At 37.5% G+C, this 24,704-nt stretch overlaps 1 pseudogene; it reads right to left on the reverse strand.

Annotated features, from left to right (window-relative positions):
• Window positions 1–14,808: 14,808 nt before the first annotated feature.
• LOC134739970 (keratin, type II cytoskeletal 8-like) lies at window positions 14,809–17,324 on the reverse strand (annotated as a pseudogene).
• Window positions 17,325–24,704: the final 7,380 nt, after the last annotated feature.

Raw genomic sequence — 24,704 nt, forward strand, 5'->3', positions numbered from 1 at the left:
AAAGGCAAATCACGTTTTCAGTGGGGAAGTGAATAAGAGCTGGTGTCTGTTGCTGCATTATACTGTGGCAGACATTCTTAAGTTTTTGTATCTGTCATCAGATAGAGGGCAGTAGTATGAAAGGAATATGACGAAAAGAAACAATGGCAATTGTCACAGAAGCTTCCACTTGCTCAGGTGAACTGGTTTGTACTCAGTGCTAGGAGAAGCCATTGGAATGATTGAGGCCATCATTATTTTTAATTTGCCAGCTACTCACTGTTTCTCATGAAAGAAAAACTGACATTGTTAGTGATCAGAGAGAATTGAATTTGGTCACCGAAAGACCATACTTATTAATTAAATGGTAAAAATTTATCCAAATATTTATTCATTAAAGAAAACAGAAAGAAATACACACGGAGGATAACAACCGCCAAGTGGGGAAGTAGAAGAATGATTTGCAAGCTAAAAACTACAAATGGAAAGTGGGAGAGTAGTTTTCATCAATTTTGCATTTTCTCTTTACAGAGAATCTAGGCTCTTTATATCAGAGGGAAGCAAAGCATTTTGAAACACAAGAACTCCTTGATTAAAAGACAAATTGAATTTCACCAAAATTTAGCCAATACTATTTTAGAGATTTACTAGAAACAATTACACATGAAAATACCCAATACAAAGCAAGTGCTCAAAATATCTTAGTATTGCTTTTATCTTTTTAAGTTTAGAAAAATATTTAATCTATTTAATAAAATCTTGTCAACAAAAGATTATTGCTGCTAATATTAAAATGTATCATTTCATTTATCTATAGGTATAGGTGGTTTAACACAGATCTAGATCCTCCAATCAAAATTCATATACTTAATGTAGGTAAAGACATGACAGTTCACATTTACATCATAATTGTCAGTTTGTTATGTGTAGTATTCAGCCGCCTTAGGGAACTAAAAGAAGCTAAATGCATTATCCAAAATGCTAGATGATAAAAGAGTAGTGATATGACTGGATATGAAAGAGCACACCATGCATCTTACTGTGATCATATTGTCAATACCATAAGAAAACAGCCATAAGATACCCAGATTCCAACTTATCTATAAATATAGTTTTAATTCTTATATGGTCTCTTGGCGATGGAATTCTACTGATACCACAGAAACTAGTTCATGAATTTTTCCAACATTCCCCTAAAGTAGGCTATTTATTCATTTCTAAGATTCCTGACAAAGTTTTTGACAAAAAGGAGAGGATAGAGAAATATTTCTAATTGCAGTGAAGTTAGAATCTGACGTGATAGTATGATAACAAAAAATAACATAAAATGTTTTTTTTCAAATAGCTTATTAACACAATGACAGTCTATAAAGATATTTTGAATGTAGGATTGTATATAATACTTCTCACTCATAAAAATGAGGCCATGGTTGATATAAAAATTTGGTAAAATAGTCATTCTTACAGTTTGTGATTTACTATATAAGAACTGGTAATGCCTCTGCATTAGATAAATTCATCCACTTAGGACACTTAGGACAGAATCTGGAAATGGTAAATACTTCATAAGTGTTAGCTATTAGCTATGACATTTGTTAACACTTAAAAAGTCCTTCAAGATTCTGTTGGTTTGTTTTAATTTTATTCTTTATCTGGAATTCTAGTGGTAATCTATTCATTCTGTAAATATTCAAGGCAAAAGAAGAATCTAAAGTAAAATGTAAGAACCTCTCTTTATCCTGTTGTCATGTAGGACAATATTGAAATCATAGGTTAATTGAGAAAGAATTAACATCTGTAGAATATATATATATATTCTATGTCTATAAGTACTCTTCAACTCTTTAATTTGTCATGCTGTATTTCTTTGAAATTTTGGCAGCTTTTGCTTTATGAATGTCATGCTATACTGTTGTACATTAGGATTCATGGCAGAGCTTTTTGGTGACCTCTCTTTACCTTGCTGAATATGTTTTGTTTTGAAGGCAACCCTGTCTGATGTTTGTCTCTGTGTTTTCCTGTTGTATTCTCGGCCTTCCTTTTCACATTCAATCTTTACTTTGCTTGATTTGGTTGTAGCTTACCATACTCTATGCTACTTCACTTTGTTGACCTCTAGTTTTAATTAAACTATAAATCCATGAGGCTGGGTGCAAATTCTGTTTTTCATCATTGTATCACCTTGCAGTGCTGGGTGCTCAATTATCACTGTTGAAGATTTTGGAGGTACTTTATTTATATACAGCTCTGTAAAAAATACATGGTTGGATTTTTTTTTAATCGAATCTACTTTTTTTCTAATAATCAGTGAACCTCTTCATTTTCATTGATTGATATAATACATATGTACTACGGTCTGTATTTTTCACCTAATTTTATTTTTTCTGTCTTTTTATGGGGATCCATTGGGGAGGATTTCCCTTCCATTTGTTAATTTATAGCCTACTTTCAACATTTTAGTGGCTACTTCTGGGGCTTTTAATATTTAGCCTCTTTTATTGATTTCTAAATATTTGAAACTATGTATTTTTTCTCCACTATGAAAGATCATGAAATTCACACATTTGTATTTCTGTTCACCTCCCCATTCCCTCCTGATTTTTGTTAACGAATATAAACATTTTACATTTTCAGAGTATATAACCTTTATAGGATATTTTAAATATATACTATACACTGTTGCTTAGTTCTGTATTTAAATGAATTCAATGTCTGTTACTGATCCTTTCATGTTACTGCTTCCACTTTTTGGATCTCTGTTGTTCCCAAAAGTTTTCATTATGAAAGCTTTTAAGCCTGTGGAAAATTAAAAGAGTAGAGCAAAAGAGTAGGCTATGGTCTTCACTTAGAATTATAAATATTATGTTGTCACATTTGCTTTATCCATTTATTTTTTGCTCTATTTCTATTTACTAATTTACGTATAGACATAACCTATATTTTATTTTACCATCTTTATTTCATCTTTCTTTAAGTGTATCCCCAAGAATAAGTAATCTCCAACATAGTCACACAGTACTATTATTTATATTAATATTTAATATCCAGTCCATATTTATTTTTCTCTAATTTTTCAAAAATATATTTGACAGTTTTGTTGTTATTGTTCCAGGATGCAATTTAGGTTCATTCACTGTTAATGTTTCTTGGGTCTCTTTTATTCTACAAAGAACCATAACTTGTTTCAAGATTTTTAAAGATCCAGGCCAGTTGTCAGGTAGAATCTCCCAGTTCCTGGACTTACCCAACTATTTCTTCTGAACGCTATTTAAACTTCTTTTCTATTCCCTGTATTCCAATAATTTATTCTAAATGGTTGATTTCATTCAAATTAAACATGTTACAAGACTATTTCGTAAGTGATTTTGTATTCTTTATTTTGTGTCACAACAAGATGCAATGTAATGTCACTTGCCCACTCTTTAAATTTATCCCATCAACCTAAGCAACCGTAAATTTTTCCGCTCATCTTCCCTTAACTATTCTCCTCTTTCCCCCATAGAAGCTCAAAACTCTTTTTACTTTGGCCTAAGACAAAATATAAGCTCTCAAATTCTGGCCACCTACTTCAGCGTCATTTCTTTGTGAATTCCCATGCACATGTACATAATTAAATTTGTAGAGTTTTATCCATTTAATATGTCTTTTATCATTATCTATTTAATATGTCTCTTACCAGTTTAATTCATAGGCCTCAGCCATAGAACGTAGGAGGGTACAGGGAAAAACTTTTTCCTTCCCTACAGGGGTCAGGGCAACATAAATATTAAGGTCATATGGCTTGCTGGCCTGTAAATAACTTGTAAATAATTAAGTTCTTTGTCCCTGAACCATTAATCTTATGTCTCCTACCATCCATAAAACTATGACAAAATGATCAACCTGTTATCTTCCAAGAAGGGTGAAATATCAGACCTCTAATAATTTGACTTTTAATCAATTACTTTTATTTTTTTGTTCTCTCCCATTTATTTTTTAAAGATTGTTTTCCATGAGCCATAATTTTGCCCACTCCACCCCATTCAGGTTACTTAATTTCTGGGCTTCATTTTTCTCCTCTGTATGATGACAGTAATAATAGTATTGAAACTGCCTTTGCAAATATTATAAAAATGAGAAATTTATCACAATGAAAGAGATCTGACCTAACCAACTCTATCTTATCTTTAACCTCCAAGCCGCACTTGGTCATTCTTGGTTTTTCACCAAACTCATTTCGGGAGGAATTTAGTTTGTAGTTTAACAGTGAAACAAAGATAGTAACAGCCCCTTCCCACCACAAACCCCTCTTTGCTTAGAAACCAGACCACCTTTGGAAAAACAACAAATTAGCCACAAGATTAGAAATTATGTCTCAGGAGTCATGCAGCCAGAGGGCACCAGATTTCTTACCTCCTCAATTGCTCCTGCAGATAACATCGCTATTGTAAAGCTTAAGGTTGGTATTTGAGATATTTTTTAGACCCTGCATTCTGATGGATCAGCTGGCACCACCCAGAACAGTAAACTGGCTCATCTGGTCTTGTGGCTGCCACTCAGGAACCAGCTCAGCACAAGAGGACAGCTCCAACTTCCTATGATCCCATCCCCAACCCAACCAATCAACATCCCTCATTCCATAGCCCCCTGCTCCCCAATCTATCTTTTAAAAAAAATCTAACATCTGAATTTTCAGGGAGGTTTATTTGAGTAATCATAAAACTATGGTCTCTAATTTAGCTGACTCTATGTGTATTGAACTGTTTAGTGTAATTCTGTTTTGATAAATTGGCTTCATATTGGCAGCAGGCAAGAAGAACCCTTTGGGTGGTTACAAGTTTGGGGGCTAATCACTGGTATAGCCCTTGAAGGTACCTGCTGCCCATGGTTCAGCAGCTCCTTACCAGTGACAGATCCAGAGGCCAGCTCAAGCAGCCACATAGTTCTCTTGGAATAAGTACTCCCCCGGTGCCAACTCTACCAGCAGAGTGCTATCCACCCATAGTGCATGGATCTAATTGTAATGGAGAAATATTTCCTCAAAGACATCTTGTAACCTGATTTGGTGAGTATACCAGGTGCTGCCAACACCCTCTTCCTTCCCTGAGTCTATTGATAGCTCTAGAGGCACTGTATGTAGCCCCATTATAGGGACTGTCTGGCTCTGTAGCCCTCTTATGGGGACTGTTCATCTCTCCCTTGATTGTAGGAAGAGTCTCATTTTGGGAAGATTTCTCTCCAAAGAAACAGAGAATAGGGGACCTGTTTGGAAGCATACTCTTCTGGTCTGTCATCTGGTCTGGAATCCTGGTTTGGAAGGCCTTCTGTTCATATTTACTTCATTGTGTGCATTTGTATACGTAGAGAAGATCTCTGATGGAATTGCTGCCAGAAATCCATCAGGCTGTCCTAATTTGTCTGGCCAGTCATATTTGGTGAGCGCTGAAGGAGCCATTAGCTGGAGCTCAACAGGTCTCATCAGGATAACCCTCTGCCCTTCCATCTTGCCCAGAGACTACCCACTGAAACTCCTGGTCAGAGGTCATCTCTGCCTACCTTAAGTGGATCAAATATAACAGAGACCAACGAAGACAAGTTTGAGCCTTGCAGATTGATACTTGGGCACTGAGTAGGGTGATTAGAGTTTGTGTTTTGTCATGTGTATTTTGCTCCAGCCAAAATAGGAAAAGTTAATTCAGCTCCCCCACATAGCCCATTGGGTGGCATCTTGTAAAATTGAAAGGCTTTTGCCTATGGTTCCATAAAACAGAAAAGAATGATTTTCTTTTGTAATGTGGTTTGGCCCCTTGATATGGTTTGGCTATGTTCCCACCCAAATCTCAACTTGAATTGTGTCTCCCAGAATTCCCACATATTGTAGGAGGGACCCAGAGGGAGGTAATTGAATCACGGGGGCTGGTCTTTCCCATGCTATTCTCATGATAGTGAATAAGTCTCACGAGATCTGATGGATTTATCAGGGGTTTCTGCTTTTGCTTATTCCTCATTTTCTCTTGCTGTCACCATGTAAGAAGTGCCTTTTGCCTCCCACCGTGATTCTGAGATCTCCCCAGGAATGTGGAACTGTAAGTCCAATTAAACCTCTTTTTCTTCCCAGTCTCACATATGTCTTTATCAGCATTGTGAAAACGGACTAATACACACCTCTAGCTATGGTGCAGCATGCAGGGTCCTCAAAAGCCACTCCATTCTTCTGGAAGCTTAAGAGCAAGAATTTCTTCAGGCTTCTGGTCTCTCTCTCTGTACAAACCAGTTGAATGAATGGTAAAAGTCACTGTTAGTCCCTTCTACAACATTTTGATTAATAGGAAAAAGGATTTGTATGAGTCATCTTTTTGTCTTTCTGTGTCATTCTGTACCACAAGATAGAACACAGGCCTATAACCCTTATAAGTCTGCTGTTTCAGCCAGCCCTAAAGACTGCTCAGCTACAAACTTTGCTGAGGTCCCTGAAACAAAAACCAAATGAGGTTTCTCTTTCATGTTGTGTCTTAACTTGACTTTGTGACCATGTGGGGGTACTCTCTCTTGGTCTACACAGTCCAGAGGGTGGGAATTTGGGGGTTCATGTCATGGTTAGCTTTAAGATTTCTCTTGAGCAGTTAAAATCCTTTGCAAGCTCAAAATCACCACCACGGACTCCTTCTGGGGAAACACAATTGCCCCATGCTGTAGCTCAGTAGCTAAGGCTTTGCCTTTTCACAATGGTGGCCTGGGTTCAATTCCAAGCTTAGGAAGTGGGTCACTTCTGCTTTAATACCTGTAGGACTTTTTCCAATTATTTTTCCCTTCATGGACAGCTTCTTGATTTCCTATCTTCAATTTTCTTTTTTCTGAGTGACCATTGGGGTGGTTCTATATCTTGTAAAAACCACTTACTATCTCTTTGAAAACACCTCATGCATCCATGGTTAAGTGATAGCCTTAGTTGAGGATTATTGATTTCACCTGGGAGGTTACCTTTAGTAAAAAATTCAAAAGCCAGAAATATTGGCTGTTTGTCTCAGCTAAAATCTGGTAATAAAAAAATAAAATTGATTTTTTACGAGCTCTAATAAAAAATTTACTTAATTAAGGCTGATATTTGGGCTATATGTATACAGATATTGTTTTAAAGCCCCTGCTCTCCCTCTGTAAAAGACATTTTAGTCAACAGAATTCTGTCTGATTCTCCTCTTACCCTTGTCTATTCCTACTTCCTCTTGTATCTAAACTTTTTTACTTTTGGGGGGCCAGAAATTACTTTGCATTATAAGAAAATTTTAACCTTGATGTATAATAGCTAGATAAGAGATAAATTTCTAAGTAGTTGATGGCAGTTGCTTACTGTGAATAATTATTACTACAGAATAATATTCCTTTCTTTGTGTGTTTAAATAAAAATAATGTGCTCTTAGACACCTAAAATACATAGAATGGATGGCTAAATATGGAATGGGCTGACCAGCTTGGGTTGCCCACCAGCCTCAGGGGGATGTCCTTGCAGGGAACTGCACAATAAAACTGTGAAACTGTCTGGCCCTGTAGTGTTCCCTTCTTTTGGGGGATCCAGGTTTCAGTGAAAAAATGGGATGTTTGATTTGGGGGGATCTGTTATCTCTTCTTGTTGTGCCCACCAATTAGGCCCTAAAAACTGCATGCTTTATTTCCCCTGTTTCTTAAAAGGCTCTACCCTAAAGCCAGTAGTCCAATTAATTTACAACTTTAAAGAACTCTCCGTATGTAAGAGTGTCTTATTTTTCTGCCTATCTTAACTCAACTTTTACTTACACAATTTTTCTTCAGTTTGAGTTAAGTATGAATTATCTATCTTGTTTCATCAAGAATTACTCCTTTAGAAATGCAAATTTTGAGTTGTCTAGCTGACAATTGTTTAGAGCAGGGAACAAGTAATTAAGAGACTAATGGTCTAAAATGGGGAAGAGAAACTTAAAGACTGACAAATGAAAAATCTTCTATCTCTACATTTTCTGTTTTGTGTGTGTGATGTTTCACTACCAAATTATATAAAGGAACTCTTATTAGTTGGCCGAAAGATAAATAAGTGCTTAAATCCAATATTTTGTCAGAAAAATAGAAACTTTAATGCCTTTTAGTTCATGTGACTCTAATAATCTTTGGTAAATAAAAATTATTTTAATATTATTAATAAAATAACAGTCTTCAAAATTTAGACGTTAGGTCTAAATTAGGCAAGGCAGATACTGCCTTGCTAGATGCTTTAAGGTTATAAACTGCTGCTATGACATTTTATTATTGTTCAGCTTGCCTGCTTTACAGCCATTAGATTCTAGGTAAGGCCTGGGGACATACCTAGCTATGCTGGAAACAATCTGTCATTCATTTGCAGTTCTGTCTCATGTCCTAGGCTCTGTACCTGGTACATAACTAAAATTGCTTACACTAAAAATAAAAGTTATGTGTTTTTGATAATGACATAGAAATGTAGTTTTTATAAGATTAACTTTCTCCAGTTTAGAGAGCTTAAAAATTGTTTTAAGTCAAAAAAACTAGAGATTTAAGCAAGCTATAGAAAATTTGTGAAATATTTACCTTATTTTAAAAATACTGTGTGTGAGCAAGTTGGCTATAATTAAAAGGGCATTATTTAGTTTTTCCATCAATTGAACATTAAAATAAAAGCACACTGATTCAGAGCCAGAATCTAAGCCCAAGTGTTGAATAAACAGGGTTTTCTTGGAACATTGATCTGTTCTTTATCAGAAAATTATAAAGGGTTATGAAAGGTTTATGAAAACCTTACCTATGGTCAAACAATTAAGATTAGATAGATTTGTTTATATAGTTTTATTAAGAATTGGGTTTAACACTAATATAATTGTACACGAATGCAAAGGTGAAATTTGGCTCCTTTTGAACAAGATTTTCATGTAATATTGAGAGAGATAATAAATTTTGTTTGCTTTTTGAATAAATCACAAGGGAGAGAGAAGAGACAGGTTAAGTTGGCCCCATGCTCTCTTTATTGAGTCTTGTTTGTAAAACTCAGTCTCCCCTCTACCAATTAATAAAGTTTTTGCCTTTTTGAAATTTTTAAGTTATCATTTTGGCAAAATAAGTGACTTATGATGGTGGGATTCCATTTTGTGACATCAAGTGTTTTAAAACTTTGACATCAAGTGTTTTAAAACAAGCTTTCCAAAATCAGATTTTTAATTGTCTTTTTTTGCTTCAATAATCTTTTAAGTATTAGGGTCTCTGAAGTCCAAGAGACATACTCAATTTATTTAAAATTATATAGGAAGTATTCTCAAATGTAAAATCGTGTTTTACTTTCTTTGGGTTATATTCATATAAATGTGTTAATTTCATATTTTCTAAAATTGTATAATATTCCTATTAGTCTGATATGTCTCAGTATATGTTATCAGTAGTAATTATGATTGTTATCTTAAATTGTTGTGTGCCACAGAGATGACCAGATTTCCTCGTTGGTTGCATCTTTAACCATGGATAGATGACCTAAGATTTTGTCATCCACAAATAATTACTGTCTTATTTTGATCTTTTTCAAAAGGTAATTTATAACCAGCTATAAGACTACGAAGAGTGCTCTTGAATACTGGTCTCAGACAACTTTGCAAATTGTGCCTTTATAATAGAGAGAAAAGAAAATATTCGAAGATTCTCATGGAGAGCTGATGTGTTCATGAGGACTGCTGGTTCAGCATCAGGCAGAACAGGAGATAATTACAGGGACTGAACTAATAAATACCAAAATAATATTTTCATGATTTTTGTTTAAAATGTTGCTAATTCTTTTATTGTTTGTAGTCCAGAAAAACCTATTTTTCTTTTAATCTATTTACAGTTTTTAGCTATTGGGTAAACTATACTCCTATGAGCAAAATTTGGAGGATATTTCTTTCTTTTTACCTGATTTCTTCAGAATTTAGAAACTATGAATATTCTTAACTATGGCAATATAGTTATTTGCATACATACAATAAATATCTGGGGTTTTATGTAACAGGACACAATTGAAAACACTGATTATTTTACCAAGGCTTTGACTAGAATGGTATGCCCCCAAATATAAACAGACTTCTTTAAGGAATCCAGGTTGACTTACAGAGCTGATAAAAGCTCCTTGGGAAAACGGCCTCATACTTTGTCTACATAGTCCCTGTACAGGCTTCCTGACTTAACTTTGGTTAGTAAAGAATGTCACTTTCTCACAGGTCCAGGGGCCCCAGGTTATCTTGGGACCTGGAGAGGAGAGGAATTCATTCAATTCATACAAGTATTTGCAGGCACAAATAAATTCATTGCTGGAACAAGACTCTAAAAAGTCTATGCTGAGGTTCCTTATGAAAAAACATTCCAGCAAAGCCAATTTAAAAAGAGCCTATGTGGGGCTGGGCACAGTGACTCACTCCTGTAGTCCCAGCACTTTGGGAGGCCGAGGTGGGTGGATCACCTGAGGTCAGGAGTTCAAGACCAGCCTGACCAATATGGTGAAACCCCCGTCTACTAAAAATACAAAAAATTAGCCAAGTGTGGTGGCAGGCACCTGTAATCCCAGCTACTCAGGAGGCTGACACAGGAGAACTGCGTGAACCTGGGAGGCGGAGGTTGCAGTGAGCAGAGATCGCGCCATTGCACTCAGGCCTGGGAGACAGACCGAGACTTCATCTTAAAAAAAAAAAAAAAAAAAAGCCCGTGTGGCAAATAATTATTCTTGCTGTACTTTATGCATACAATCAGGCCAAGTATAATAAGACTAAAGCTTATTTCACAAATAACTTTGTCCTACTATGATTTGCCTATAATAAAAATAAAGACTGGAGAGAGAAAAATTATTGCTACAAAAAATAACTAGAGTACACCTGTTGACAGATTCTAGTCTTGTCTGTTGTTTTTGAGTTTTTATTATTTTCTGCAATTTGGACTGAATCCTGAATTTTTTCTGGGCTAGAAGTCCTCAAATTAATATTTTCAAAATTTTCTTCCATTTTTCTGACTTGGACTAAATAAAATGGCTACTAACTTCTTCCTGAAGCCCTGCAAACTTGCTTGTGGTGCAGGCAAAAAAAAATTTTTCAGACTGCTACTTCCATCCTCCTCTATAACTAAATATCCTTTGAGTCTAACATCTGGATAAATTGTACCCAACATTAACCTTTATTTTTTTCTGTTTCCATGGAAATGCCTCTTATTAAAAATCCATTTGCTTTCATCACATATAAAGGCCTAGCTCATCTGCAATGCCACCTCCTGAAATGGGAAACAGCTGTTTAACTGCACTGAACTATTCTCAGGACTAGGAAACTGACTCAAAGGATATGGGATGGTATATTTGATTTTGTTATTTCTTGTTTATCCCAATTTGTCTTTCTAACAACCTCTGACCCAAATCTGTCTCAACCAGTGACCACATGGCTGATTGGTTCTCAGGGCTATTCACGTGGCTCCCTAGGGCTTCAGATTAATTCTGCAAAGACTTCTTGAAGCTAGGATTTGTACTCCTTATATTAAGACTCATTATCCTATAGTCTGCTGTTCACGTAAATGCTTTACTAAAACTGTGGATGAGAGTACTAATGTCTTTGTCATGCAAGCCTTGGAACCCCAACCAGGCACCTATAAATACATGCAGGCAGCTGAAAGGCAGTTTTACTCCTCTTGCTCTGGGGCCAAATCCTATCCCACTACACCCTGTCAGCAGGAAGAAGTTAGAGTAGTTGTTTGACTTTTCCCATCTCTGTTGCTCACACCTTAAAAATAAGATGTGTTGAAACCCCCAAAATGGGGACTGAAACTGTATTTGCAAACATTTTAAGAATTAGGAAAAGATCTGACTTCACCAACTTCATCTTGCCATTAATATTCAAGCTGCCCTTAGTCATTGCTGGACATGAGTCAGACTAACCTTGGGAATAATTTAGTTTATAATTTAACTAAGATAGCAAAGATAACAGCCCCTCCCCAAAACAAGCCCTCTCTTTACTGGGGACCAGACCACCTTTGTAAAAATAAAAAATCAGCCATAAAATTAGAAATTATGGCTCAAGAGGTCAAACCAAATTACAATAGCTATAAAATAAAATACACAAATGAAGTTAACCAAAGAGGTGAAAGACCTCTACAAGGCAAACTGCAAAAGATGGATGAAAAATATGAAGATGATACAAACAAATGGAAAGACATCCCATGCTCATGAATCTGAAGGATTAATACTTTTTAAATGACATATCACTCAAAGAAATCTACAGACTCTATGTGGTCTCTATTAAAATATTAATGACATTCTTCACATAAAGAGACAAACAAAACACTAAAATTCATACGGAACCACAAAAGACCCCTCATAGTCAAAGCAATCCTAAGCCAAAAGAACAAACCTGGAGACATTACACTACCAGACTTCAAAATAGACAACAAAGCTGTAGGAACCGAAACAGCATAGTGGTGACATAAAAACAAACACATAGACCAAATCCAACAGAATAGAAAACTCAGAAATTAGTCTACACATTATGGCCAACTGATTTTTGAAAAAGGTACCAAAAACACTCATCAGGGAAAGAACAGTCTCTTCAATAAATGGTGTAGGGAAAACTACATACATGTGCAAAATATTAAAACTAGATCCTCACCTCTTAACCTTTACAAAAGTCAACTCAAAATGGATCAAAGACTTCAGTGTAAGACCCAAAACTACAAAACTACTAGAAGGAAACATAGGGAAAATGCTTTAGGACACTGGCCTGGGAAAAGATTTTATGAATAAGACCTCAAAAGCACAGGCAACAAAAGCAACAATAAATAAATAAAATTATATCAAACTGAAAACCTCTGCACAACAAAGGAAACAATCAACAGAGTCAAAAAGCAACCTACAGAATCGGAGAATTTGAAAACTATTCATCCGACAAAAGATTAATACCCAGAATATATAAACATTTAAACATCTCAACAGCAAAAAAAAACCCAATTTAAAAATGGGCAGATAATCTGAAATGACATTTGTCAAAAGAAGACATGCAAACAGCTAACAAATATATATAAATTGCATCTCTAATCATCTGAGAAATGCAAATAAAAACTACAGTGAAGCATCATCTCACCACAGTTAGGATGACTATTATCAAAAAGACAAAAAATAACAAATGCTGGCAAGGATGCAGCGAAAAGGGAACACTTTTACACTCTTTGTGAAAATTTAAACTAGTATAACCACTGTGGAGAACAATATGATGGCTCCTAAAACAAAAATGATAACTAGAACTACCATGGGATTTAGCAGTCCCATTACTGTGCATTTATCCAGAGGAGAGGAAATCAGTATATTGAAGAGACACCTGCACCTCCATGTTTATTGCTACAGAATTCACCATAGCCAAGATATGGAATCAACCTAGATGTCTAACAACAGATGAATGGAAAAAGGAAAATATATATATATATATGTATGTATATATGCACAATAGAATGCTATTATGCCATAAAAAGGAATTAAATCCCATCATTTGTGGCAACATGGATAGAACTGGAGGACATTATGTTAAGTGAAATAAGCCAGGAATGGATAGCTAAACACCATATGTTCTCGCTTATGTGTAGAAGCTAAAAAAAGTTGATCTTATAGAAGTAAAAAGTAGAACAGGATACTAGAGGCTGGGAAGGGGAGTGAGAAAGAGGTTATTGGGAGAGATTAGTTAAATAATACAAAATTACAGTCAGATAGAATGAATAAGTTCTAGTGTTTTATAGCACTCTAGGATGACTATAGTTAATAATATATAGTTTCAAATAGCTGGGAGGATATGAAATGTTCCCATCACAAAGAAATGCTAAATGTGTGAGATAATGGATATCTTAATTACCCTGATCTGATCACTATACATTATATATATTGAAACATTATTACATACCCCATAAATGTGTAGAATTATTATGTGACAATTTTAAAAATAAAATAAAATTAGAAAAAAGTAAAACAATAACTCTGAACTTTATTCTTTTAGTGATGAGAATTCAATGTAGGATTTAAAAATGTATACAGCAGAAATGTAATTAAATTAACTTGGTGTTAGTTTATAGCAAAGCTTCCCAAATCAATATACAGCAGCATGTTATTTTGCCTGCAAGGGTTTCAATTGTTTTGAAATAGATATTTCCCCTCAGTCCCCAGAAAGAATAAAGCCTTGCAGACAAGAGGCCTTCAAATATGAGCAGACGTCTTTGTCTATCCCAGTGTGCTTTGCAAGTTTATTTTCTACATGGGGCATGAAGTAAAAATTATTGGGAAGCATAGATTTGCATGATGATGGAAAAGGGAAAGCCTAAAGACAACGAAAATAGCTAATAAATTAATATACAGTGTGTTTACTGGAGTTGTATGCATTCTCACAAGAGGCATTCTTTCCCTACCAGTTGAATGTTCCTGGAAGGTCACATACCAGTTAAACTCCACTATTTTGTCTTTTAGTGACCATGCTTGAGCCCACTTGTTCAACTCCTGAGATCTTATTAGGAAGCTGCTGAAAACATTTCAGGTGTTATTATCTATCAGGAGACTGTCTTTCCCTGGCACTGGCTGAGACGTATTGTATTGTACTGTATTGTATTGTACTGTACTGTACTGTATTGTATTGTATTGTATTGTATGGTATTGTATTGTATCGTATTTTTGGCAGAGCTAGCTGAGGCTTTATTTGGAAGAAAAAAATTGTTTCATAGATGGAGGCATGGGCAGGGGGTACCCCAGGCAGCGAACTCCCCTGATGGGTAGGCCGAAGGCTAGGGCTGAGCCCAATTTAGCCCTCAACCCACCCACGGTGGGAGTGACCACCAGTGTCTGCCTCAGTTGGGTCTCCTGTTCCCTGTGCTCCACTGAACAAAAGCCTCTGCCACAGGCTGTGGGGCAGCCACAGGATGGGGTAGGCTGGGAAGGGCTGCCATGGTCATTCTCTTGGGCAGGAGGTCAGACGATTCAGAGGCCAGTTTCCCATCATGGGTCTCAATCTTCTTCACAACCACAGCCCTAGAGAAGCTGGTACTCCTGAAGAAGCGGGAGCCCATGCCAGAGCCAAAGCTGGAGCCCAGGCCATAGCTAAGGCTCGTGAGGCCTCTGTAGACCAAGTTCAGCCCACCTGAGCAGACACTGGTGATCTTCATATGGATACTCATGTTCTGCATCCCAGACTCCAGCTGGCTCTCCTCTCCCTCCAGCAGCTTCCTGTAGGTGGCGATCTCAATGTCCAGGGCCAGCTTGACATTCATCAGCCCCTGGTACTCATGCAGCTGTGTGCCATGTCCTGCTTGGCTCACTGCAGGATGGCCTCCAGCTCCAACAGCTTGGTGGCCTTAACAGCCAGCTCCTCATGCTGCTTGGCATCCATGACGACAGCTTCCAGGGAAGTCCCTTGGCCTTTGAGGCTCTCAGTCTCAGCCTGGAGCCCACTGATGTTGATACAGGATTTTTCTCAGCCACTTTGCCAATCAGAGACCTCTGGCTGGTGATGCGCCTGCTCAGGCATGGGCTCACCACAGGAGACAGACACCCTGTCTACTCAGCCAACCAGGCCATGCCTGGCTTGCATGCTGACGTGGATCCCATGACCACTGAGACTGTGCACTCAGTCCCTGGCAGGAGGGGGTGTATGAGCAAGAATGCAGGGTCTGGCCAGCTGCTCCAAGCAGGACTTGCAGCTGGACCAGGTGTGTCACAAACAACTCTTATGGTGGACTCTGGTGTCCAGATGAGGGGAATGCAGTGGCACCCAAACCAGGGTGCCTGTGATCCCAAAACCCTAGATGGGGTGTTACAGTATGCTAATAGCTTCCTCCCATGGCTCTGGAACTGGCTTAAACCCATCGCTGTTTCCCATTGTGTGGGATGGCTGCCCTCCACCAGCAGAGGGCAAAGGGTCGCAGTGTTACAGGCTTCTTTCTATGCACATTCAGTGAGTCCCAAGTTCTTGTCCCACATCCATGAAGAATGAGGTTATGCTGAAAATTGAAAGGTGAGGAGAATGGAGAAGAGTTTTATTAAGTGACAAAACAGCTCTTAGTTGAGAGGGTATGCAGGGTGGTCCTCCACCAGAAGTCAGGTGGTCTCTCTCCCAGTGGGGCTGGGTCCAGAGCTTTTATGAGCTCAGAATGGGGGAGTGCATGCTGATTGGTTTGTGAGTGTGCAAAAAATGCTAAAACAAAAGCAACAATCAAAGGTGGGTACAACAGTGTAAAAAACCAATTAGGGAAGAGTAGCTATATGTAAAATAGGTGAAGGGTAGGGATCAAACAGAGGAAAGCATGCCAAATGGGAAAAGGTTCTCAATCTGGTCTGCGGATTTTCCAGGGACTTGTAGCTAGGCTTTAAACTGTCTTCAGCTTGAAACTCGGGCTTCATGAGGGACCAGCCCCTGTATTCCTAGGATTTGTCTGCCTCCTGCCACTAACAATGTTACAGCTCATCTCAGCAATGTCCATCTTTGTGTGACACGGCTCATCCCCATGCTTCTTAGCCAGCATCTGCAGCTCCTCATACTTGATCTGGTACATGCGCTCAGCCTTGGCCAGGCTGTGGTTGGCAATCTCCTCATACTGGGTCTTCACCTCAGCAATGATGCTGTCCATTTCCAGGGAATGAGATCTGGGAATGCAGCTCACAGATATCCTCTTTTTACATCTGCCTGAGGAAGTTGATCTCATCAGTCAGCCCTTCTGGGAGAGATTCTACCTCTACCTTGTTTATGCAAGTTTCATTCCACATCCTTCTTGATGAGGACAAATTCACTCTAAATCTCTGTGTGTTTATTGATGTCACCCTCGTACTTATTATTCAAGTCCTTCAGCAGCCCATGCATGTTGCCAAGCTCTGTCTCCAGCTTCACCTTCTCCTGGCCCAGAGTGTCCCACTGCCTCCAAAGGTTGTTGATGTAGCTCTCAAGCATGTTGTCCATGTTGCTCTGGGCTGTCTTCTGCTGCTGCAGGAGGCTCCACTGGTCTTCAGCATCTTCTGCTGCTGCTCCAGCAGTATACCTTGTCGATGAAGGAGGCAAACTTGTTGAGGGTGTTGATCTGCCCCTTCTCCTGGGTGTACATGGCCTGGATGTTGGAGTCCACCTTTGGCTTAAGGGGGCTCAGTAGGCTCTGGTTCACCATGATGGCTATGATGCCCCCCATATCACTGGCCCCACCATAGTCTCCACCCAGACCCATGCCAGTTCCCTGCCCACCCTAGAAGCTGCTGCTACTACCCATTCGGGAGAAGTTCAAGGAGTTGTTCCAGGCCCACACATGTAGGAGTAGCTGCTGAAAACCTGGGGGCCAGAGATGGACACCTTGTAGGACTTCTGGGTCACCCTGATGGACATGGTGAAGGCAAGAGTGGAGGCAGGCAGGCCAAACCAAGTGGAAATTTGAGGAGTGCAGAATCTGCTTCTAGGTACAATTATTATCGTAGAGAGACAGTTAGCAACCACCTGATGGTCTCCTGACATTCCTGGTTTTGTGGTGGACGGGGTCTCTCCTGTCCTGCTCATGTCTGACTAGCTGCCTACTGTTACAGAATGCCTAACCCAGCAATGCAAAATGCAAATACATTGTCCTGTAGACCTGGTAACATAAGAACTTAAAATGGAGAAGAAAATTCTATAGTGAGCACAAAGATATCATATGTATATATCCCTTATGTTAAAATATGACTCTGAAAATAGGTATTCCTAACAGCACTGACCAGATGGCCCTGTTCAAATGCAAGTTGCCAATCTGAACCACGTGAAGTACCAATGCAATGTGAAAGCCATTTATTAGCAATGCAAATGTCAAGCTACCTCTGATTTTCCCAAAAGCAGGATAAACAAAATAAATGAGCCATTAGGAGGCACAGGTGAGACACTCAGGCTTCAAGAACCCTGCTTTGATTACTTTGAAAGGCAGAGAAAGGCAGCATAACAAGTTTCCACTTGAACAGAGTGTGTTTATTCAGCTTGATGCAAGTCAGAGGAAATAGCCCTAATAGTTTTGAATTGCTATAAAAGGTTGTATGCACTTGTCAGATTTATGCATTTAGGCCATAAAAGCAAAAGAGTCTTACAGACGCATTTTCTTAATTAAGCAATTCAGGTATAAATTCAAAGACAGAGAAGAAATGCAAGCTTCACATACACCAGAGCACGTGCCCAAAATGACCTTTCTCTTACTTTTACCCTAAGATTTCCTTTTCATCCTTCAACACTAGCTCAAATATTTCTGCCTCAAGTGAAGTGTCTCCTGAACCCCTCTGCCCATCACTTCTGCCAGCTAATGACTTCCAGCAACTTGTACATCCCTCCATTGGAACACTTTGCTTTATAATTATTTATTTAACTTCCTCTTCTTGTGTTCTGTGATGTCTTCAAAGGCAAAGATTGTACACTATTTGTGTCTCCAAACCTCAGAAGCTTTCACAGAAAAGATTCTAACAATGTATATTCACAACCAAAATCAAGAAAAAGAGATGATCCCTAATACTTTAGTTTGCTAGATTTTTGTTGAGCTCATAGTGATGCTTATAAATTTGACAGTATAATGCTAGATAAGTATTTTAAAGGGTAATTGTACAAAGAGGATAAAATCATGACTCTCATGGGGATAGAAATTGAGCACTATTATATATTTTATTTAACTATAAATTAGAGAATCAGGCAGATGTCACAACTTTTCAATGGAGAAGTAAAACAAGCATAAATATGTATAGAGTAAACTTTCCTCAGTAAAGAAATGTTGAACTTAAATGATAAACCAATGCAACTGGCTTTTTTTCCATGGGAGGAGAATGGAGGAAAGTCAATTGAACCTCCCCACCAGACATAATTCATTTGCATTTCTAGGAACATGAATTATTTTGCATTGCTATCAGTTATCTACAATTTGCAGTTATAAAATACTGCAAAGGCTAGACTTAGATAACCTGGAAGTGCATTGCAATGAGTTTAATATTTGTGTACCTCCAAAAGTCATATGTTGAAAACCTAACCCCAAGTTAATGGTATTTGAATGTAGAACCTTCGGGAAATAATTAGGTCATGAGAGTGGAGTCCCCATGAATGAGATTAGTGCCCTTATAAAAGGGACCCCAAAGAGCTCTTTCTACCATGTGAAGATACAAGAAGTCAGCCATCTACAACTAACAAAAGAGCTCTCCACAGAAACCTACATTACTGGCACCATGATCTTGGACTTCTAGCCTCCAGAACTGTGAAAAAACAAATTTCACTTGTTTGCAAGCCACTCTGTTTATGGTATCTTGTTATAGCAGTCCAAGCTGGTAAGACAAATCTGCTCTAATCTAAATAATGCATTGTTTTTCATAGGAGACATCCAATAATCTTTTTTATTTAGTCCAAATTTTCTTACATTGTGTCATCTTAAAAGTAGAGTGTGAGATCCTATGTTCTTTCATTGAAAGGTCAACGTACGATCAAAAATTGTTTTAGTCCATTTGTAAGACAATATTTCTAAACTCCTCTCAACGTGTTGTTATATCCTTAGCCCTTCCATAGTAATGAACTAATAACAACAAAAACTAACATTTGGGAAATTACTTTTTGCCAAGTAGTGTGAAGAATGCTTTATCTAAAGAATTTCTTTAATCCTCATGCCAACTTGATGAAGTAAAAATTTCATTATACTCATTTCATAGAATAGAAAACAGCATTAACAAACCCTCTAAATCACACAACCGGCATGTGACAGATGTGAATTCTAAGCAGAAAACTCTATCTCTGCTGTCTAATATGGTAGCCAATAGTCACAGGGGCTATTGGGACTTGAAATGTGGCCAACTCAAATTCTGATGTTCTGTAGGCAAAACCGGCAATAAATTTTTAAGACTTAGTACCATAAAAATATTTTGAAATTATAATGGTTTGGATGATTGAGTTAAATAAAATATATCATTAACGTTACCGTTCTGTTTCTTTTTACCTTTTAAAATGTGGCTACTAGAACATTTTAAATCACCTATGTGGCTCACATTATATTTGTATTGACTAGCCTACTCTCTTACTGGCAGACTTGAAGGACAGAAAATTGCCAACAAAAATCAAACAAGCTCTCTTTTTAAAAAATGATATGATTAAAATATTTATGATATCAAAATATCCATCACTATTTTAGTGGACACATGTAATTAGCAGAGAATTTTCTGCATAACTTAAAGAATATTGTAATAGATTCACCCTCATACAAGAAGAGACAATACCACACTTAATGATTCTTAAATGTCAGTAGTGTTTTTAACACCAAAGATAGTAGTCTAGGGTATGGAGTCATCATGACAGGGAGTAAAGCAGTACCCATACCTGATTTCAGGAGGCCTAGCTTCACGTCTCAGTTGCACACTGACTTTAGCCGGTAACTACATGAGTCGCAACTTTCTTATCTGTAAAAGAAAGACATTTAACCTTGAGATCCCTTCCAGCTGAAGAAGCTCTGTGAACATACTGATCTTCACCTGGTACCTTCTTCAAGATGATTTAGAACAGCTGTTCTCGGACTTGAGTCTTGGAGGGTCATTAGGCCACAGATTGCTAGGCCCTACCTCTAGAGTTTCTGATTCAGTGGGTCCGGGGCAGAGCTGAGAATTTGCATTTCTAGTAAGTCCTTGGGATGTTGATGCTGCTGGTCTGGGGAACACACTTGGAGGATCACTGACTTAAAATAACATCACAGAGCCTCTCACATGAGGAGTCATAGGGGCTGCAGTAAGGGCAAAGTAGACTTCACCTACCTCCACTCAAAAGGTGAATTGAGGGTTTGACCTTTTTCAAGCCCTCTTATTGAGGATGATTCAAAGTTTTATATTCTTATCCAGATAAGGGGAGAGTTTAGACCAATAATGACTTTAATGATTTTTTTCCCTGCTAGCATTTTGCCTTAAAAAATTTTTTTTTAAGAATTACACACTCTGAAGGGAAATGTCAGATTCTAAGTCGTATTTTTTTTAAATTGGTTGGTATTCTAGTGTAAGCTGTGTTGCATTTTTAAATATGGGTGGTGGGCAAAATCTCCACCAACAATGTTACGTAACAGAAACACCCACACCTATATTTCTATTGATGATCTAATGTAGACTATTTATTTTCAAAGGATGTATAATGATAAAAGGAATGCATTTCCCTTTTGCCATTTTAAAATTTTATTTACTTTTACATTATTATAAAGTATGTTTTGTGCTTTTTGGGATAAAATCAGCTTGTTCTAGTTACATTTATAAAATTTAAAAGCTTCCCTTATTCTCTTAATGTTTCAACATTTTCATTGCTTTGCATCTGGATATTTTTAGGACATAATGTGCAACTTTATGGTTCTATGAGAACACCAACTGACTGTGCAAATATGTATTAAAGCAGTGGGAATTTGGGCTACCTTGTCCAGACGATGCTGACAGAAGCATTTTACACATGAGATGGCAAATATGATTTTTAAAATAATAATGACAAAAGCATCTACCCAGTTGGAAAAATAATGTAGATTTCTTTATTGCTGTTCTTTGTTCTATTTTTGTTTTAATAAGTTCACCTAGATATTAGTGGAAGTGCTGTGGAAATCGTGAGCCCTCTGTCTTAATTTCTTTTTTCAAAAAAACTTCAACTTAAATTATCTATTAAAAAAGCTTTGTATTTTTCTGTTAATTTTTCTTGAGGATTCTAATTAAGCCTCATCTCTATGAGAAACAAAATTAGTAGATATTAACAGTATTCTTTTACAGATAAAAAAGTTATAAAGTGTTGGTAAGTATTCTTACATCAAACTTACTGGTTTAAAATTATAAGGAAATTTACAAAGTCAATTACCCAGATGATGTGATGTCGTCAAAATAATCAACAAGGAATGGTTTTGTTCCTATTCTTTGTCTGATGTTTGGTTTATGTGGATATAATCTATGTCTCTGGCATGATTAATACCACAGCCATTTTAATACTTATTTTTAAGTACAGAGCTTTCATGATTATTGTGCCCTATCCTCATCATTAATAATGGCCATCTGCACTTCCTTTCCTTTAATGAGTGGTGTGATTTTACTTTGTCATCAGTGTGTTCTGGTAATAGCACTGTTACTGCTATACTCAGATAGAAAAGTGCCTGAGGCAATTATGGAACCCATCTGAAATTTCAAAATTAAAATATTTTCCTCAAGCCTTGTAATATGCATTTCAAGCACAAGCTCACCACCATTTCTAACTAATAAACATTCAGGAAAGCATTTTTGCCAGATCAATGATTTCTTTTTTTTTTTTTTTTTTTTTTTCTTTTATTATTATTATTATTATACTTTAGGTTTTATGGTACATGTGCACAATGTGCAGGTAAGTTACATATGTATACATGTGCCATGCTGGTGCGCTGCACCCACCAACTTGTCATCTAGCATTAGGTATATCTCCCAGTGCTATCCCTCCCCCCTCCCCCCACCCCACAACAGTCCCCAGAGTGTGATGTTCCCCTTCCTGTGTCCATGTGTTCTCATTGTTTAATTCCCACCTATGAGTGAGAATATGCGGTGTTTGGTTTTTTGTTCTTGCGATAGTTTACTGAGAATGATGATTTCCAATTTCATCCATGTCCCTAAAAAGGACGTGAACTCATCATTTTTTATGGCTGCATAGTATTCCATGGTGTATATGTGCCACATTTTCTTAATCCAGTCTATCATTGTTGGACATTTGGGTTGGTTCCAAGTCTTTGCTATTGTGAATAATGCCGCAATAAACATACGTGTGCATGTGTCTTTATAGCAGCATGATTTATAGTCCTTTGGGTATATACCCAGTAATGGGATGGCTGGGTCGAATGGAATTTCTAGTTCTAGATCCCTGAGGAATCGCCACACTGACTTCCACAAGGGTTGAACTAGTTTACAGTCCCACCAACAGTGTAAAAGTGTTCCTATTTCTCCACATCCTCTCCAGCACCTGTTGTTTCCTGACTTTTTAATGATTGCCATTCTAACTGGTGTGAGATGGTATCTCATTGTGGTTTTGATTTGCATTTCTCTGATGGCCAGTGATGGTGAGCATTTTTTCATGTGTTTTTTGGCTGCATAAATGTCTTCTTTTGAGAAGTGTCTGTTCATGTCCTTCACCCACTTTTTGATGGGGTTGTTTGTTTTTTTCTTGTAAATTTGTTGGAGTTCATTGTAGATTCTGGATATTAGCCCTTTGTCAGATGAGTAGGTTGCGAAAATTTTCTCCCATTTTGTAGGTTGCCTGTTCACTCTGATGGTAGTTTCTTTTGCTGTGCAGAAGCTCTTTAGTTTAATTAGATCCCATTTGTCAATTTTGGCTTTTGTTGCCATTGCTTTTGGTGTTTTAGACATGAAGTCCTTGCCCATGCCTATGTCCTGAATGGTAATGCCTAGGTTTTCTTCTAGGGTTTTTATGGTTTTAGGTCTAACATTTAAGTCTTTAATCCATCTTGAATTGATTTTTGTATAAGGTGTAAGGAAGGGATCCAGTTTCAGCTTTCTACATATGGCTAGCCAGTTTTCCCAGCACCATTTATTAAATAGGGAATCCTTTCCCCATTTCTTGTTTTTGTCAGGTTTGTCAAAGATCAGATACTTGTAGATATGTGGCATTATTTCTGACGGCTCTGTTCTGTTCCATTGATCTATATCTCTGTTTTGGTACCAGTACCATGCTGTTTTGGTTACTGTAGCCTTGTAGTATAGTTTGAAGTCAGGTAGTGTGATGCCTCCAGCTTTGTTCTTTTGGCTTAGGATTGACTTGGCGATGCGGGCTCTTTTTTGGTTCCATATGAACTTTAAAGTAGTTTTTTCCAATTCTGTGAAGAAAGTCATTGGTAGCTTGATGGGGATGGCATTGAATCTGTAAATTACCTTGGGAAGGATGGCCATTTTCATGATATTGATTCTTCCTACCCATGAGCATGGAATGTTCTTCCATTTGTTTGTATCCTCTTTTATTTCCCTGAGCAGTGGTTTGTAGTTCTCCTTGAAGAGGTCTTTCACATCCCTTGTAAGTTGGATTCCTAGGTATTTGATTCTCTTTGAAGCAATTGTGAATGGGAGTTCACTCATGATTTGGCTCTCTGTTTGTCTGTTATTGATGTATAAGAATGCTTGTGATTTTTGCACATTGATTTTGTATCCTGACACTTTGCTGAAGTTGCTTATCAGCTTAAGGAGATTTTGGGCTGAGACAATGGGGTTTTCTAGATATACTATCATGTCATCTGCAAACAGGGACAATTTGACTTCCTCTTTTCCTAATTGAATACCCTTGATTTCCTTCTCCTGCCTAATTGCCCTGGCCAGAACTTCCAACACTATGTTGAATAGAAGTGGTGAGAGAGGGCATCCCTGTCTTGTGCCAGTTTTCAAAGGGAATGCTTCCAGTTTTTGCCCATTCAGTATGATATTGGCTGTGGGTTTGTCATAAATAGCTCTTATTATTTTGAGATACGTCCCATCAATTCCTAATTTATGGAGAGTTTTTAGCATGAAGGGTTGTTGAATTTTGTCAAAGGCCTTTTCTGCATCTATTGAGATAATCATGTGGTTTTTGTCTTTCGTTCTGTTTATATGCTGGATTACATTTATTGATTTGCGTATATTGAACCAGCCTTGCATCCCAGGGATGAAGCCCACTTGATCATGGTGGATAAGCTTTTTGATGTGCTGCTGGATTCTGTTTGCCAGTATTTTATTGAGGATTTTTGCATCAATGTTCATCAAGGATATTGGTCTA

This window comes from Pongo pygmaeus, chromosome 7 (assembly GCF_028885625.2).
Source record: "Pongo pygmaeus isolate AG05252 chromosome 7, NHGRI_mPonPyg2-v2.0_pri, whole genome shotgun sequence".
Taxonomy (NCBI): Eukaryota; Metazoa; Chordata; class Mammalia; order Primates; family Hominidae; genus Pongo; species Pongo pygmaeus.